The following is a 20,158-nucleotide window of genomic DNA, read 5'->3' on the forward strand; positions in this document are numbered from 1 at the left end:
ATGTGGCGCATGTGTTTGTGTGTATGTGTTTGTGTGTACGTGCATTGTCTGTATGTATGTATGTATGTATGTATGTATGTATGTATGTGTGTTTATTACAGTAGAGCATAACCTGACAACCAGGCAGTGACTACATAAAGTGCCTTCAGGAAAGTATTCACACCCCTTGACTTTTTCCACGTTGTTGTTTTACAGCCTGAATTTAAAATGGATTCAATTGAGATTTTGTGTCACTGGCATTCACACCACATAATGTCAGAGTGGAATGATGTTTTTAGAATTTTTAACTAATTAATAAAAAAATGAAATGCTGAAATGTTTTGAGTCAACAAGTAAACCCCTTTGTTATGGCAAGCCTAAATAAGCAGAGTAAAAGTCTGCTAAACAAGTCACATAATAAGTTGCATGGACTAATAGTGTTTAACAGGAATTTCAAAAACAGATTCAACCACAGACCAGGGAGGTTTTCCAATGCCTCACAAAGAATGGTACCTATTGGTAGATGGGTAAAAATAAAAAAGCAGACAATGAATATCCCTTTGAGCATGGTGACGTTCTTAATTACACTTTGGATGGTGTAACAATACACCCAGTCACAACGAAGATACAGGCGTCATAACTAACTGAGTTGCCAGAGAAGAAGGAAACGGTTCAGGGATTTCACCATGAGGTAAATGGTGACTTTAAAACAGTTACAGAGTTTAATGGCTAAGATCGGAGAAAATGTAGGATTGATCTACAACATTGTAGTTACTGCATAATACTAACCTAAATGAGAATAAAAAGAAAGCATGTACATAATAAAAATATTCCAAAACATACATCCTATTTGCAATAAGGCACTAAAACAGCAATTTTTTTTACTTTATGTCCTGAATATAAAGCGTTATGTTTGGGGCAAATCCAACACATCACGGATTACCACTTTTCATATTTTCAAGCATGGTGTTGGTTGCATTCTGTTATGGGTATGCTTGTCATTGGCAAGGACTAGGGAGATTTTTTTAAATAAATGGAATAGAGCTAATCACAAGCAACATCCTAGAGGAAAACCTGGTTCAGTCTGCTTTCCACCTTTCAGCAGGAGTTGCTTACCTAGACGACATTGAATGTTCCTGAGTGGCCGAGTTACAGTTTTGACTTAAATCTGCTTGAAAATCTAATGGCAATACTTGAAAATGGCTGTCTAGCAATGATCAACAACCAACTTGACAGAGCTTGAAGAATTAAAAAAATAATAATGTGCAAATATTGTACAATCCAGGTGTGTAAAGCTCTTAGAGATTTACCCAGAAAGACTCACAATTGTAATCACTGCCAAAGGTGATTCTAACATGTATTGACTCAGGAGTACTTATCTAATCAAGATATATTAGTGTATTAATTATTTTATTAATTTTTTCCACTTTGACAGAGTATTTTCTGTAGATCTTTCACAACAAAAAAAAGACAATTAAATCCATTTTAATCCCACAACAACATTTTGGAAAAGTCAAGCAGCGTGAATACTTTATGAAGGCATTGCATGCAATCGTTGTCGTGACAAACATGCAGTAAAGAAGGAAGATATGAAAGAAAGAAATAAAGATGTTACCATCCCGGTTCCTGTTGGGCATATTAATATTTCCTGTGGATAAATGTGGATATTGATCTGTGCTCTTTATGCAACACTTGTATCAGAATATGCATCTCAAATGGCACCCTATTCCCTATATAGTGCACTACTCTGGTCAAAAGTTGTCCATCATAGGGAACAAGGTACCATTTGGGACGCATCCAGAGTGTGTGGGAGACCGACCCGTAGAGGAGTGGAGGTGAGGCCAAGTGTGCTGTGTCTATGACTCACAATACAGAGAGGGTCTATTTATTTATTTTACTTAGGGTCCACCCTCTTCTGTGTTCCCTGGAGTCTCGCACTTCAAACAGTGAGTTTGTTACACTGTTCCGTCTGTTTCTCCCGCCTACACACGGTGCTGCGGCGATGCTACTACAGGATGTGCTAAACCCAGTGCTCTCAACAAGCTCAGAGTACGCTTCCGAAATGATACTGTGTGCACTACTTTTGAACAGAGCCCTGGTCAAAGTAGTGCACTATAACCCGGAATAGTGTGTAATTTGGGAAGCGTTCTCTGAGAGGATGCTTAGGGATGATGGCATGCTTCGAAGGGACCGTGACTGCTCTAGTTGCACTAAGGTTGATTAACCACTTAGTGATGTGGTTCAAGGAGTTTATAATGAGGGGTCTGTTTGTTTCAGTATGGGATGCTCATGTGGTTTGGTGTATGTAGTATTGGATACTCATGGGCTGATCAGTTGATCGGCGGTGTCCGAATACTACTTATTGTGCTCTAAATAGTAGGCTTTTTTTTGTGGTATGTGAAAATAGAACGTTGTATATGTGAAATTTCCAAATTGTAGTTAAAAGCTTTAAATGCGTAGTCATTTTGGCTTTTCATCGAGTAGAATTCGCTGCACACTATAGAGAAGGGGAATCTTCTTTCCAGACCCATGTGTGTTTGACAACAGCTTATAATCAGATAAGGAGACTCGCTTTACCAAAATGAACGAATGCTGGGATCAACACAATTGCGCATTACACGACTCATTGTTAGTATGGTTGAGCTAGTACGTTTATATTTGTTGCTTATTGAAATGCAGTTTTACTAAACAATATGTTCTAAATAGTATGTAGTACGATTAGTACACAGTATGGCTTTTTAGTAAGTAGTAGGCAAGACACAGCCATCCACAAGACAATCCTGTTCTTGTATTATTGTATGAATTCCATAGGCTAAGACCAAGAAAAGACCCTTGCTTGCTCAATATAAGCTGGGATCTAAAGATACATTTTGAAGATATAGTGCTCGTATGCTGCCACTTCCCGACTTGGTTACTACATGATCCCATACGTGTTATTTCATAGTGTTGATGTCTTCTCTATTATTCTACAATGTAGAAAATAGTACAAATAAAGAAAAACCCTGGAATGTGTAGATGTGTCAAAACTTTTTCCACTTGTACTGTATGTACTTTAAGTGTGCTTAAAGTACATAGAACTTCCAGTAAGCTTCAGGTCAGATAAACTATACTAACACACCTGTTTGACCTTGTTCAGCTCTCCCTGCATCTGCAGTTGAAGTCTCTCGGACTCTCCCAACTGCTCCTGGAGAACGTAGAGACACGGCAACAACAAAAAATCATAAATTGTCTATATACTGTATATGCTCATGTATTCACGATTCTGTTTTCTGACCGACTAATGTTTGATTTCTCGAACTCCGGTAATATGTACCTGTAGTTTCTTGATCTCTCTCAGAGCCTCGATGTGGTCTTTCCTCAGTCTCTCCATCTCCTCTAGGTCATCAGAGTCGGACAGTGAAGTCTGATAGATAGAAAGATGGACAGCTTTAATGCATATAAAACACACTACTATACTACACATATTACACCTTCAAGCAGAGCATCAACAGGGCAACATTCATAACCACTGCATGTCAAGTTTACTACAGCAAACATTAACGCTACAATAGACAAACACTCTTTGGGGCTGATTCCCAGACACAGATTAAGTTTAGTCCTAGACTACAAAGCACTTTTAATAATGGAGGTTCTCAATTGAGCTTGCTTTTTAGTCCAGGACCAGGTTTAACATGTGTCCGGGAAAACGCCCCTTTGTTTTAGCATACAGATGTAAGATCTTAATTTGATCACCCTGTTGCAGGAGAAATGCTGAGAAATGTAATGCAATGCAGGACATTTAAAACGTGTAGTAGTGTATTTGAGGTTTAAAAAGGCTTCTGAAGTACGTAATTTCCACTTTGAAATTTCTGACTTGATTTTCCCTTATGTAAAATGTATCAACGCCTACAAAAATGTCCACATAATAGTTCACAATCCTGTTATTTTATTTTCCTGCTGTAGCAATTTGGGTCAAAGTAAGATCCTACAACTGTAAGACAGATCTGCAAATTATTTTCAAAATCATCATACCTATATCAAATTTCACAGTCTGACGTGCACGTAAACAACTACAGTACATTAGATTTGATGTATTTACACAGGAAACCCATTGCGGCTGGAGTGTACAGAATTAATATATCCTACCTGTGTATTGGTGGGTGACTCTAGGAGGCTGGAGAGGTCTTCTGACACAAACTTTAACCTCTGACCTCCCACCTCTGACTCCTCAAACTGTAGCTTGAACAGCTCCCGCGTCAGCGTCTCAAAGTCTGTACACAGAGAGACAACGTGTGTTTTATAATCACAATCTATAAATACAGTGCATTCGGAAAGTATTCAGACCCCTTGACTTTTTCCACATTTTGTTACATTACAGCCTTATTCTAAAATCGATTAAATAAATGTTTTCCTCATTAAATCTACACACAATACCCCATAATGACAAAGCAAAAACAGGTTTTTAGGAATTTTTGCAAATTTATTTAAAATAAAAAGATAAATAACTTATTTTAAAAAGTATTCAGACCATTTGTTATGAGACTTGAAATTGAGCTCCGGTGCATCCTGTTTCCATTGATCATCCTTGAGATGTTTCTACAACTTGATTGGAGTCCACCTGTTGTAAATTCAATTGATTGCAATAAAATGCAAATGAATTACTTAAAAATCATACAATGTGATTTTCTGGATTTTTGCTTTAGATTCCGTCTCTCACAGTTGAAGTGTACCTATGATAAAAAATTACAGACCTCTACATGCTTTGTAAGTAGGAAAACCTGCAAAATTGGCAGTGTATCAAATACTTGTTCTCCCCACTGTACGTGCTTTCAGTTCGTCCCATTTATTTTCCAGCGATTGAACGTTAGCTAGCATGACGGAAGGCAAAGGCAGATTATACACTCGTCGCCTGATCCTCACAAGGCACCCTGATCTTTTCCCGCCAAATCTGTTTCCTTCTCCAGCGAATGTCGGGGATCTGGGCCTGGTCGGGTGTCTGAAGTATCTTCCTCCCGGCCGACTCATTGAAGAAAAACTCTTTGTCTAATCTGAGGTGAGTAATCGCAGTTCTAATATCCAGAAGCTCTTATTGGTCATAAGAGATGGTAGCAGCAACATTATGTTCTTACGTACAACGCGAAGAAAAAAAAAATAGCATGGTTGGTTAAGAGCCGATAAGATGGCAGCCATCCCCTCCGGCGCCATCTTCTAACTCCAGTCGCCTAATGGATGTAGTAGCATAGTGGCTAGGCTATAGATGGCTGAAGCATGGGGTTTGACATCTGCATTTGTTTAGGCTACTGCAATGGGCTAATCATTAGCTACAGTAGATCACAAACTCTGAGTGTTCAAAATTGTGGCTTCGATACCAACACCAGCTTAGTATAATGATACTCAATACCATCACATTACCACTGTGAAAATATGCCTTGAAGTCAAATATATACAGCACTGTTACTGTATAAAAGGCATGTGGTCAACTCTCCATCTGGAGAGCTAGTCCACTGGGTGTGCAGGCTTTTGCTCAAACACACCTGAGTCAGCTTAACAAGGTCCTGTTGAGCAGTTGATTTATAGAATCTGGTGTTTGAGTAGGGCTGGAACAAAAGCCTGCACACCCAGTAGCTCTCCTGGAGGTATTATGCTTAAGCAATAATGCATGAGGGGGTGTGGTATATGGCCAATATACCACGGCTAAGGGCTGTTCAATGTGGAGTGCTAGGACACAGCCCTTAGCTGTGGTACATTGGCCATATATCACAACCCCCCAAAATGCCTTATTGCTATTATACACTGGTTACCAACATAATAATAGTAAAAATACATATTTTGTCATGCCCGTTGTATACGGTTAAATATACCTCGGCTGTCAGCCAATCAGCTTTCAGGGCTTGAACCAACCAGTTTATAATATAACAATAGAACATTAGCCTACAACAAAAAATCTAATAAAGATAATTCCCTCATTCAGTGAATCAGGTATCAAATGGCTATACTTAGGAGCAAGGTAGCTAAGTGAATGGCTCTCGACTGAGTTTTTCCTGTACTAAGTAAGACATGTCTCAGCCTCCAGTATTCATGCTGCAGTAGTTTATGTGTCGGGGGGCTAGGGTTAGTCTGTTATATCTGGAGTACTTCTCCTGTCTTATCCGGTGTCCTGTGTGAATTTAAGTATGCTCTCTCTATTTCTCTCTTTCCTTCTCTCTCTCGGAGGACCTGAGCCCTAGGACCATGCCTCAGGACTACCTGGCATGATGACTCCTTGCTGTCCCCAGTCCACCTGGCCGTGCTGTTGCTCCAGTTTCAACTGTTCTGCCTGCGGCTATGGAACCCTGACCTGTTCACCGGACGTGTTTTCAACTCTCTAGAGACAGCAGGAGCGGTAGAGATACTCTCAATGATCGGCTATGAAAAGCCAACTGACATTTACTCCTGAGGTGCTGACCTGTTGCACCCTCGACAACTACTGTGATTATTATTATTTGACCATGCTGGTAATTTATGAACATTTGAACATCTTAGCCATGTTCTGTTATAATCTCCACCCGGCACAGCCAGAAGTGGACTGGCCACCCCTCATAGCCTGGTTCCTCTCTAGGTTTCTTCCTAGGTTTTGGCCTTTCTAGGGAGTTTTTCCTAGCCACCGTGCTTCTACACCTGCATTGCTTGCTGTTTGGGGTTTTAGGCTGAGTTTCTGTACAGCACTTTGAGATATCAGCTGATGTAAGAAGGGCTATATAAATACATTTGCTTTGATTTGATGAAAGAAGTCCGTGGAGGCTCCGCAGAGGAGGAAGGGAAGGACCATGAATTTCATATCAATAAAAAGTGAAACATAAAAAAAAAAAAATTTTTTTTTAGATAAAACCATACTAAATATATTCATGTCACCAAATAATTGATTAAAACACACTGTTTTGCAATGAAGGACTACCGTAGCCTCAGCAGCACTCTGTAGGGTAGCACCATGGTGTAGCCGGAGGACAGCTAGTAATTATGTAATTATGACAACTTCCAGTAATTATGACAACTTCCAGAGGATGTCCCGATCCCAATCAAAGGATCAGAGAATGAATCTAGTACTGAAAGCATAAGCTACAGCTAGTTAGCAGTGCATAAAATGTGGTGAGTAGTTGACTCAAAGAGAGAAGGAAAATAGTTGAACAGTTTCTTTCAAAATTAAGGAGAAGCAAGAGAGAGATAGCTATATTTGGTTGTATTTAGCAGTTAGCTAGTTTAGTCTACTCAAACAACCAGCTCAAACAGAGAGGGATGCAATTGTTGTGAAAAACAACTAGCTGGCTATGGCTATCCATCACTGGAACTCTTCCAAGTCAAGGTAAGCTTTTGTTTGATTAATTTGTCACCGGGGCCACCAGTGTAACTGCTAAACTGCTTTCTGACTGTACACCGTACTGTATGATTGTAGCGGGTTTATTAACACGTTAGTTCTAGTAGATATGTTGACTATGACCTGACAACCGATGTAGACTGTTTCTTAAAAACGGAAGAAAACAGAATGAAACAGGGATAAACATGCCTGAATTTGTCCAATAGAAACGTTTGCAACTGTTGGACCAATGATTAATCATTGGAGAGCAAGTGGGTGTAGTCAGTGTGTTGTGCAGTGAATAGAATAGAGTTTTTAGAAAGTAGACGGAAAGAAAGATTGGTTACAGAGAACAAGATCACTAAAGTCAATGCTTTGATCTCATCGGATGTTAATACAGTATTTTTTTTAAACTCTATTCTATGTAAACTTTCATTCATAGACTAGGTTGTAGAAACCTCATGATGGGTGCAGGGAAAACTTGAGCTTGGTGAATGTCATCTGAATGTAATAGAAACAAGGCCATGCTCATACATAAAATAAAATAAATCATTCTCCCTCATCTTAAAGGGCACCGACCACTGAAAGAAGTTAGCTATCATCTAACATGTTCAGGGAATGCATGATGGATATTTTGATGTGCAACATGTCAATATAGGATCCAGAATGATCAGATATAATTTTGGCCCTTTAGAGATTAATTTGCCTACATGTTTGTGCATATTCGCCTATTTGCCACATAATTTCGGCCTACCACCTGTGAAAGTTAGAACTCAAAACACACTAGCTAGATTGCTCACTCTAAATATGATATTGTTGATAGATAGAAATGCAATTGATCTCACAGTAAATGTAATGTCCTACAAAAATGTTCCATTGGTAGGCCTATATAGGCTCTTGATGTAGGCTATTCACCGCAAATGGTGCTCTCGGCTCCGTTCCGCTAGCGTATCATCTCAATTATATACTCCATCTTTAAAGGGCTGTTACATCCTCTATATTGATCGATGAGAAATAATTGTTATACTCACATAAATATGAAACTCTCCTCTTTTTTTAACAACAGTAACAGTAGTTGTTTTAAAAAAACTCTCTTTCCCGGGAATTACATTTCAAAATGTTGCTCAAAATGTATGCTTGTGCTTCACAGAATGCATCTCTCCCTTCACTCTATGTGCAAAGAGGGGAGAGGGAATGAGAGCCAGCACTGAAACAGGGACAGGGCAGATACTTTCATTGCAGGAAGCAGGTTAATGCACATTACTGTTGACCAAATAATGGTTTTACAACTAAACAATCTGCAGGAACGCTCTGAAGCCTAATCACAAACATAAGGAAAATTGCTTCGGTAAGAGGGCAATGTTGGTTTTGGTTATTTCCATTTCTCGTCCCAGCTCTAATTCGTTTTGTTGTCTATCAAATTGTCTTTTATTATTTTATTGCCATGGTGATAGAGGCACAACATAACAGAAACCCTGTAGCCATGTCTGTCGTATTTTAAAATACCTTTGAAAACTGAATTTGAGACATGTTAAGGCCTTTAAATCAGATAAATTAATAAAATATTTTTTAAGACTTTTGAAGGATGTGCATTTGTTTAGGATAAATATCAGCCATCAGGGTTAAACGTACATTGTCTTGCCCTGGAGGCAGAACTGAGCGGTTTCCACTAGATGGGCCAGCTGCAAAGACAAAATTGGCTAGATTTTGGTGAAGTGTAGTCTTACCTGCGCAGGCCACTGTCAGAGCAGGTTAGGGTCAGGTAAGGTTATGGGGAAGTGTAATCTTACCAGCCTAGGCCACTGTCAGAGCAGGTTAGGGTCAGGTAAGGTTATGGGGAAGTGTAATCTTACCTGCGCAGGCCACTGTCAGAGCAGGTTAGGGTCAGGTAAGGTTATGGGGAAGTGTAATCTTACCAGCCTAGGCCACTGTCAGAGCAGGTTAGGGTCAGGTAAGGTTATGGGGAAGTGTAATCTTACCTGCGTAGGCCACTGTCAGAGCAGGGTTAGGGTCAGGTAAGGTTATGGGGAAGTGTAATCTTACCAGCCTAGGCCACTGTCAGAGCAGGGTTAGGGTCAGGTAAGGTTATGGGGAAGTGTAATCTTACCAGCCTAGGCCACTGTCAGAGCAGGGTTAGAGTTAGGGTCAGGTAAGGTAAGGTTATGGGGAAGTGTAGTCTTACCAGCATAGGCCACTGTCAGAGCAGGGTTAGAGTTAGGGTCAGGTAAGGTTATGGGGAAGTGTAATCTTACCTGCGTAGGCCACTGTCAGAGCAGGGTTAGAGTTAGGGTCAGGTAAGGTTATGGGGAAGTGTAATCTTACCAGCCTAGGCCACTGTCAGAGCAGGGTTAGAGTTAGGGTCAGGTAAGGTTATGGGGAAGTGTAATCTTACCTGCGTAGGCCACTGTCAGAGCAGGGTTAGGGTCAGGCAAGGTTATGGGGAAGTGTAATCTTACCAGCCTAGGCCACTGTCAGAGCAGGGTTAGAGTTAGGGTCAGGTAAGGTTATGGGGAAGTGTAATCTTACCAGCCTAGGCCACTGTCAGAGCAGGGTTAGAGTTAGGGTCAGGTAAGGTTATGGGGAAGTGTAATCTTACCTGCGTAGGCCACTGTCAGAGCAGGGTTAGGGTCAGGCAAGGTTATGGGGAAGTGTAATCTTACCAGCCTAGGCCACTGTCAGAGCAGGGTTAGAGTTAGGGTCAGGTAAGGTTATGGGGAAGTGTAATCTTACCTGCGTAGGCCACTGTCCCAGCAGGGTCTGTTTGTAGTCTGGCCCTCAACGTCTGTCTCTGTGCCTCTGTAGGATTCAGTCCCAATGCATCCAGAGCCTGGCAACACACACAGAGTTACACACACACACCATACTCTTAAATATGACCACACACACAGACTAGTAAACCACACACACACCTAGCGTGACTAAGCATGCTGGATGTGAATACTGCCTATCGATATTGCCATGATGTCGTGGGAGAATGATTGGAGCAGCTCGGACAATGCACAGTGAACACACTGAGCACACACGTTGGCTGTATGGTGCAGTGTAATCAGGCCAGAGCACATGACAGACCAGCAGCAGTAATAGCTTATTGAGCAGTGTCTCTGCAGGGATGAGGCTAAATCAACACAATCAATACAATGACCCTAATGTCAAACCCCATCCGTACAGTACACACACACAGACACACACACACAATTATAAACAAAACATTCTCATACACATACTCTAATTTTTAGACACATACATTAAACCATTACACACTGATAAACACACACGCTTCCACACTGACCTGCTCCAGCCTCTCCAGTTTGAGGCGACAGATGGAGCTGAGGGAGCACTTCCTTTGTGGTACGTGACTGCTGACTGGCTGCCATACAGGGGAGGATTCTGGGTAGAGGGAGACAGACAGGTAACCAAGTGAACCAGTGACTGGGTATAATAACGCATAACGTTGTTGTTGTTTATGACAAATGTATTACATTTATTGCATATACATGTTGAAAAAGAAAAGCTTATAAAATGGAGGAGAGAGAGAGAGGGGGCAGAGGCAGAGAGGGCAGAGGCAGAGAGGGCAGAGGCAGAGAGGGCAGAGGCAGAGAGGGCAGAGGCAGAGAGGGCAGAGGCAGAGAGGGCGGAGGCAGAGAGGGCAGAGGCAGAGAGGGCAGAGGCAGAGAGGGAAGAGGCAGAGAGGGCAGAGGCAGAGAGGGCAGAGGCAGAGAGGGCAGAGGCAGAGAGGGCAGAGGCAGAGAGGGCAGAGGAAGAGAGGGCAGAGGCAGAGAGGGCAGAGGCAGAGAGGGAAGAGGCAGAGAGGGCAGAGGCAGAGAGGGCAGAGGCAGAGAGGGCAGAGGCAGAGAGGGCAGAGGCAGAGAGGGAAGAGGCAGAGAGGGCAGAGGCAGAGAGGGCAGAGGCAGAGAGGGAAGAGGCAGAGAGGGCAGAGGCAGAGAGGGCAGAGGCAGAGAGGGCAGAGGCAGAGAGGGCAGAGGCAGAGAGGGCAGAGGCAGAGAGGGAAGAGGCAGAGAGGGCAGAGGCAGAGAGGGCAGAGGCAGAGAGGGCAGAGAAAGAGAGGGCAGAGGCAGAGAGGGAAGAGAAAGAGAGAGGGGCAGAGGCAAAGAGAGAGGCAGAGGCAGAGAGAGAGAGAGATTTGCAGAGCAAGAGAGAAAGAGAGATTTGTCACGTTCTGAGACAAATCAGAATTTAAGGTACGTTACACATATTATTCTGAATATTCCCACTTTATGGGAACAATCCCACTTTATGGGAACAATCCCACTTTATGGGAACAATCCCACTTTATACACAAGTCTGTTACACAAGCATATCTCAATTCAGCCCTTTGTCATTTCAGAGTGAGAACAGGTGAGCTGTAAACAGACAGGTCTAGTCAGAGTGAGAACAGGTGAGCTGTAAACAGACAGGTCTAGTCAGAGTGAGAACAGGTGAGCTGTAAACAGACAGGTCTAGTCAGAGTGAGAACAGGTGAGCTGTAAACAGACAGGTCTAGTCAGAGTGAGAACAGGTGAGCTGTAAACAGACAGGTTTAGTCAGAGTGAGAACAGGTGAGCTGTAAACAGACAGGTCTAGTCAGAGTGAGAACAGGTGAGCTGTAAACAGACAGGTCTAGTCAGAGTGAGAACAGGTGAGCTGTAAACAGACAGGTCTAGTCAGAGTGAGAACAGGTGAGCTGTAAACAGACAGGTCTAGTCAGAGTGAGAACAGGTGAGCTGTAAACAGACAGGTCTAGTCAGAGTGAGAACAGGTGAGCTGTAAACAGACAGGTTTAGTCAGAGTGAGAACAGGTGAGCTGTAAACAGACAGGTCTAGTCAGAGTGAGAACAGGTGAGCTGTAAACAGACAGGTCTAGGCAGAGTGAGAACAGGTAAGCTGTAAACAGACAGGTCTAGTCAGAGTGAGAACAGGTGAGCTGTAAACAGACAGGTTTAGTCAGAGTGAGAACAGGTGAGCTGTAAACAGACAGGTCTAGTCAGAGTGAGAACAGGTGAGCTGTAAACAGACAGGTTCTGGAGAGAGAGATAATTAGAGATGAAAAAAACAGGAAAGAACGGTGGAGGGAAATGATTCTGATGGACGGCTCGGCTTCACTGCAGCCTTCCACACAAAAAAAATCCATCTGTTCAAAAATCCACCAAGTTCACGACAAGAGGATAGACAGAGGCAGTCCTCTGACAGACAGATACAGTCCTCTGTAGCTCTGTAGGTAGAGCATGGTGCGTGCAATGCAAGGATAGTGGGTTCAATTCCTGGAACCACCCGTACGTAAAATGGATGCAAGCATGACTGTAACTCACTTTAGTAAACAGGTAAATGTAGTAAACAGGTACATGTAGTAAACAGGTAAATGTAGTAAACAGGTAAATGTAGTAAACAGGTAAATGTAGTAAACAGGTACATGTAGTAAACAGGTACATGTAGTAAACAGGTACATGTAGTAAACAGGTAAATGTAGTAAACAGGTAAATGTAGTAAACAGGTAAATGTAGTAAACAGGTAAATGTAGTAAACAGGTAAATGTAGTAAACAGGTAAATGTAGTAAACAGGTAAATGTAGTAAACAGGTAAATGTAGTAAACAGGTAAATGTAGTAAACAGGTACATGTAGTAAACAGGTACATGTAGTAAACAGGTAAATGCAGTAAACAGGTAAATGTAGTAAACAGGTAAATGTAGTAAACAGGTACATGTAGTAAACAGGTAAATGCAGTAAACAGGTAAATGTAGTAAACAGGTAAATGTAGTAAACAGGTAAATGCAGTAAACAGGTAAATGCAGTAAACAGGTAAATGTAGTAAACAGGTAAATGTAGTAAACAGGTAAATGTAGTAAACAGGTAAATGTAGTAAACAGAGGTAAATGTAGTAAACAGGTACATGCAGTAAACAGGTAAATGCAGTAAACAGAGGTAAATGTAGTAAACAGGTAAATGCAGTAAACAGGTAAATGCAGTAAACAGGTAAATGTAGTAAACAGGTAAATGTAGTAAACAGGTAAATGTAGTAAACAGGTAAATGTAGTAAACAGGTACATGTAGTAAACAGGTACATGTAGTAAACAGGTAAATGCAGTAAACAGGTAAATGTAGTAAACAGGTAAATGCAGTAAACAGGTAAATGCAGTAAACAGGTAAATGCAGTAAACAGGTAAATGTAGTAAACGTGTTTCACAGGAGTCATATCTGATTATACTACTGCACCACCTGAACATTAGCATGTTGGGCAACATTTGAAGGAAACCTATGTGCTAATTATTCACACCTCTGTGTCAACTGATCATTAGCATGTTGAGCAACACAGAACATCCAGTATCCAGACAACACCACTCATCATCATTCCAAAGCGCTCTGAAGAACATTATTCTGACAAGAGATTCCATCCGGAAGATGACAACATGTTATTGGGACGGAGGCGGACAGAATGTCTTGTTTTGACACCATCAGATCCAAGCATCTCCCACCTGCCTAATTTCCTCCTTCCAGGCTGCATGCCACACCACATCACTACAGCCCCCTCTATACTAATCTGAGCTCAGGTTCCCAAATGGCTCCATATTCCCTATATAGTGCATTACTTTGACCAGGGCCCTTACGGCCTACTATAGACCAGGGTTTTCCAAACTCGGTCCAGGAGCCCCCCCCCCTGGTGCACGTTTTGCCCTGGCACTACACAGCTGATTCAAATATTCAAAGCTTGATGATGAATTGGTTATTTGAATCAGCTGTGTAGTGCTAGGGCAAAAACCAAAACGTGAACCCGGGAGGGGCCCCAGGACCGAGTTTGGGAAGCGCTGCTATAGACGACAGCATATTGTAATATAGAGCAGAGTAGAACAATAATTTCCCAGAGGGAACTTTGGTACCACACATACCCTTACAGAATTGCTTTCAACTGATTAGAATAGTATAGAACAGAGTAGAGCAGTGTAAAAATGTGTCAAACCATACAACCCAGCTTAGAACAATAACAGAACAAATACACACAAAAGCACAGAACAGTTGAGAACACTGAACCTTGGAGACACACATGGATCGATGAGTAATGTGCATGACAAGAAATCATGCTAGAACTGGTTTCAAAAGTAGCTTTCAAATATATGTCACATCATTACTGGGGATGGTTGTTGGCCTGACTCACTCGTTTGCCTCAAATCAAATCAAATTGTATTAGTCACATGTGCCGAATACAACAGGTGTAGACCTTACAGTGAAATGCTTACTTACAAGGCCCTAACCAACGGTGCAGTTTCAAAAAATACGGATAAGAATAAGAGATAAAAGTAACAGAGCAGCAGTAAAAAATAACAATATATAGAGGGGGGTGCCGGTACAGAGTCAATGTGCGGGGGCACCGGTTAGTTGAGGTAGTATGTACATGTAGGTAGTTTGCCTGTACTCACAGACTGAGTTTATGACATGGCTCTGTCCTCTAGAGAGAGATAAGGGCTAAAAAGGCACACGCTCGTTTAACTAGTATCTCTTCTTTACGACCTGCTGTGATCTGTTTCCACGTAGATTCCACCTACAGGTATGCGTCCCAAAATGGCACCTTATTCCATGTATATAGTACACTACTTTAAACCAGAGGCCAATGGGCCCTGATCAAAAGAAGTGCACTACATAGGAATTAGGGTGTCATTTGTGATGTATCCTAATTGTAGGTGTATCCGAGGGCAGGACTGGAACATGTCCTAAAGCGATTGGACACGATGTTCAGAAATGTACATCAACAACAACTCACTGCACCACTTTCTGGTCTGGCTATTTTCAGAAATGTCAGTGTACTTATATTAGCCCAGAGGCCAAGGTGAAGGTGAGACAGAGAGGGGAAGAAGAATGAGAGAGAGGTTGAGATAGAGAGAGAAAAAAAATGAGAGGGGGAAAGAGAGGAAAAACCGAGACAGAGATACAGAGAGATAGAGAAATAGCCAGGTTTCTCACCAGGCTTGGCGTCTGTGGTGCTGGGACTCTGAGGAGGGGAGGAGACGCACGTCTGTTCTGTCCTCATTCGCACCTGCAGGACACAACCACACCACCACATTACCACCACATTACCACCACATTACCACCACATTACCACCACATTACCACCACATTACCACCACACCACCACATTACCACCACACCATACAACCAATGTTCCCTCTAATTTTTTTAGGCTCTGGGCAAATTTCAGGTCTGCTGAGTGTAAACTTGAACGTTGTGAAAAATTCGGTGCAATTTCCATTGAGCGTTTACTGTGAACACTGAGGCTGTACCCGCGTTAAGTTGCAAGGCTTGACATTGACCTGTTTATCCACTTGTCCTTTAGACAAGGAGGTGACTGAAAATGTTGTTGACTTGTTTGATACAAGAAACCATTTTACAAAATAAAATTCCTTATTATTTCCATACCATTACTACAGAGAATCAGACAAATTATGCTACCCTCTGCCTATAGGTTACTTAGCTTACTCTAGCCCAGTTACAGATCATTTGTAGTCAGCAATAGGGGAGTGATTGCTTCCTACATTTCTAGACCCTTTAAAAAGTGAGTCAGATTAATAGATTTTTTTTTGTCTTAAAGGGGCAGTGTTGTGTTTTGAGACAAAAAAAAGGTCTTTACCTGACTCACTTTTTAAAGGGTCTAGAAATGTAGGAAGCAATCACACCCCTATTGCTGACTACAAATTATCTATAACTGGGCTAATAACTCACGAACTAGCAAAGAATACGAACAAAATGTGCACATGCCTACATGCAGCTCTCACTTTGATCTCCAAAAAAGTACATCTACTCACGATCGCTCATATTGTAAACACAGTCCAGTTCAAAGTAAATGGCACAGATCCATGTATGGCAATGGTCTATTTGTATTTACAATAGGCCTACTGCAGCTCTGATTGTTTATGCCACACCGGTCTGTGTAGAGTACGGGCTGAGTAATGCCTGCCAATGCAATAGAATCCTACTTCGATGCGTTCTGCCTACAACAAAATCTCTTGCATAGTTAGTTTTGTTTCGGTATGTTGCATTGAAAGTGGCTAATATTGCGTTGATTCGATCACAATTGCCACAGTAAACAGAAACGTTGATAGTGTTAACAGGGAAAACTCTAGAACAGTAGTCACCAACCTTTTGAGTCAAAATCACATGACTTAAAACGCAGCAAAAAAAGAAACATCCTCTCACTGTGTTTATTTTCAGCGAACTTAACATGTCTAAATATTTGTATGAACATAACAAGATTCAACAACAGACAAACTGAACAAGTTCCACAGACATGTGACTAACATAAATGGAATAATGTGTCCCTGAACAAAGGGGGGGGGTCAAAATCAAAAGTAACAGTCAGTATCTGGTGTGGCCACCAGCTGCATTAAGTACTGCAGTGCATCTCCTCCTCATGGACTGCACCAGAATTGCCAGTTCTTGCTGTGAGATGTTACCCCACTCTTCCACCAAGGCACCTGCAAGTTCCCAGACATTTCTGGGGGGAATGGCCCTAGCCCTCACCCTCCGATCCAACAGGTCCCAGACGTGCTCAATGGGATTGAGATTCGGTCTTTTCGCTGGGCATGGCAGAACACTGAAATTCCTGTCTTGCAGGAAATCACGCACAGAATGAGCAGTATGGCTGGTGGCATTGTCATGCTGGAGGGTCATGTCAGGATGAGCCTGCAGGAAGGGTACCACATGAGGGAGGAGGATGTCTTCCCTGTAACGCACAGCGTTGAGATTGCCTGCAATGACAACAAGCTCAGTCCGATGATGCTGTGACACACCGCCCCAGACCATGACGGACCCTTCACCTCCAAATCGATCCCGCTCCAGAGTACTTGCCTCTGTGTAATGCTCATTCCTTCGACGATAAACGCGAATCCGACCATCACCCCTGGTGTGACATAACCACGACTCGTCAGTGAAGAGCAGTTTTTGCCAGTCCTGTCTGGTCCAGCAACGGTGGGTTTGTGCCCATAGGCGACGTTGTTGCCGGTGATGTCTGGTGAGGACCTGCCATACAACAGGCCTACAAGCCCTCAGTCCAGCCTCTCTCAGCCTATTGCGGACAGTCGGAGCACTGATGGAGGGATTGTGCATTCCTGGTGTAACTCGGGCAGTTGTTGTTGCCATCCTGTACCTGTCCTGCAGGTGTGATGTTCGGATGTACCGATCCTGTGCAAGTGTTGTTACACGTGGTCTGCCACTGCGAGGATGATCAGCTGTCCATCCTGTCTCCCTGTAGTGCTGTCTTAGGCTTCTCACAGTACGGACAGTGCAATTTATTGCCCTGGCCACATCTGCAGTCCTCATGCCTCCTTGCAGCATGCCTAAGGCACATTCACGCAGATGAGCAGAGACCCTGGGCATCTTTCATTTGGTGTTTTTCAGAGTCAGTAGAAAGGCCTCTTTAGTGTCCTAAGTTTTCATAACTGTGACCTTAATTGCCTACCGTCTGTAAGCTGTTAGTGTCTTAACGACTGTTCCACAGGTGCATGTTCATTCATTGTTTATGGTTCATGGAATAAGCATTGTTTCCAAACCTTAACAATGAAGATCTGTGAAGTTATTTGGATTTTTACTAATTATCTTTGAAAGACAGGGTACTGAAACAGGGATGTTTATTTTTTTGCTGAGTTTACAACATTAACCTATTAAAAACATTACTGTAGCAATGAGGTTTGTGCTGTAAGCTATAGGCCCAACACATTATCACCGCATATTGGTTTTGCTTGAATTGCCCTGCCAATGCATTGTTGTTCGGGCCATTTTTTTACAATTGTATTTCTATATTTGAGGTAGGCTATATGATCACACTGGTAATAGAACCGTTGTTGTATTGTGAGGCATAGCTGAGTGAGCATACATTTAAATAATTTGCTTTTTATTTTACTGGGCTGATGGTGCCTGCATGTGATGGTCAGTTTCAGTGGAGGGAGAGAGCAGCAGACTGAGGCTCAATTTCTCAACATCCCTCCGCTCTCCCTTTCCTCCGCTCTCCCTTTCCTCCGCTCTCCCTTTCCTCCGCTGATCAAAAAGGGACACCGTCTTCCAGCTGATGGCGAAACTCGAGTCGCACCGCATTATTTCTGCCTCAAGCACAAATTCATGTTGTTACTCGTATGATCAGAGAAAGTGAAATATTCCTTGATATTAAAAAAGACCCAAGCTGCTAACAACAACGACAACAACAACAACGACAACGAAGCGAGCCTATAGATCCTTTGCTACTCATTCATTACTGCTGCAGTGCTTGTTGTAGCGCTGAGTGGAAATAGGAAGAACGTGCATTTTATGGCTTATAAAAGTGTTGAATACAAAGTGTCGACAGGGCTGAGTAAGAACTTAAACATGAACTCACTCATAAAAACAGCAGCTCTTTGCTGTATTCGTTGACAGTCTCTCTCTAGTCATAGTTTTAAACGTTTTGAAATCTCACAGTATCAACTCTGTAGCTATCGTTTATGCCTGCTACGTTACTGCAGACAGTGATCTGAGTCATCCGATTGGCCAGCGGTAGGCCTATAGTGCACTTTTTTTGTACAACAAAATTTGTACCTTTAGACAAATTAAATAGTTAAAAATGGCAACAGTTGGCCTACCCCGCGCACGGCAGCTGAATTGGGTGCACCTACTGCCAACAGCCCGAGACAAATAAAAATAGGAACACAAGGCTTTATCATTGTTTTTTTTACTGAAATGTTTGGCGATCGACTAGGAAAGCCTTGGAGATCGTCAAGTCAATCGTGATCGACCGGTTGGTGACCACTGCTCTATAAAGTTGAGTGAAGTTCAATCTCCTACTTCTCGCTGTGGCGTACGCGTGCAGCTTAGAGGGAACATTACACACAACACCACATCCCACAACCACACCAACTATTAAAACCATAAGGAGGAATAACCATATTCACAGAAAACCCTGTGGGGGTGTGTATGTGCGTGTGTGCATTTGTCCCTGCGTTAAAGTCCCAAACCTGGCTGAGGTTGACAGAAGGCAGGGTCTCGCTGGTGGGGTTGAGGGTGGAGGTGATCTTGGGCACCACCAGGGGAGCTCCAGGGAGGGCTGCAGGGAGCGTGGTTCTCCTGTGCTGGAGCAGTGACCGAGGGGGAGGCAGGGCCCCCAGCACAGCCAGGGTCCCTCTCCTGGTGGGGGGCACTGAGGAGGCTCCACTGGCTGCGCCCTGTGGGGTGAAAGGACTCTGGGGGCCACTGCTGGAGGAAGCAGAACTGGTGGAAGTCCTGTGTCTCATAAACGCTATCTCCACCGTAGGGTCTGGTCTGGAGAAGGACAGACAGAAGGGAGAATTGAGAATGGATTGGACTACTTTGAATATAGTCAATAGACTGCATCTCAAACGGCACCCTATTCGCTATATAGTGCACTATTTTTGACATGGGCCCATAGGGATCAAGTCAAAGGTAGTGCACTATTGAATAGGCTGCCATTTGAACGCAGTCTACGTTATAGTTCACACGATTCCTTCAGAGATTGTTCTTGACACATTACAGTAGAGATGGATGTGTTTACTCTTCTACTACTGTCTGTTTATACAGGAACCTTGAAAACAAGATGGTGGACCTCAGGAAGTTTATCCTGTCAATACATATTCAAGTGAAGTCATAAAAGCCCCACCTGAGTTTGGTGCGTGTCAGGATACTTCTAGCCTCCTCATAAGTCACTCCGATTAACGACTCCTTATTAATCGACACCAGCTGGTCTCCTGGCTGTAGTCTACCGTCCTGTCATATAAAAAACAAACTAGATCAAGGGTCATGGTTTCATTGTAATATGATAACAATATGGTCAATATCAGTTAAATACAGGTAGAGAATATCTTTAGGTCATTAAATACAGAGAATATCTTTAGGTCATTAGGCTATAG

The 20,158-nt window shown here is 42.6% G+C and overlaps 1 pseudogene; it reads right to left on the bottom strand.

The window, feature by feature from the left end:
• Positions 1 to 20,158, bottom strand: part of LOC139580396 (syntaxin-binding protein 4-like) — a 63,597-nt pseudogene that overhangs the window by 21,941 nt on the left and 21,498 nt on the right.

Source organism: Salvelinus alpinus, chromosome 7, assembly GCF_045679555.1.
Source record: "Salvelinus alpinus chromosome 7, SLU_Salpinus.1, whole genome shotgun sequence".
In the NCBI taxonomy this organism is placed as follows: Eukaryota; Metazoa; Chordata; class Actinopteri; order Salmoniformes; family Salmonidae; genus Salvelinus; species Salvelinus alpinus.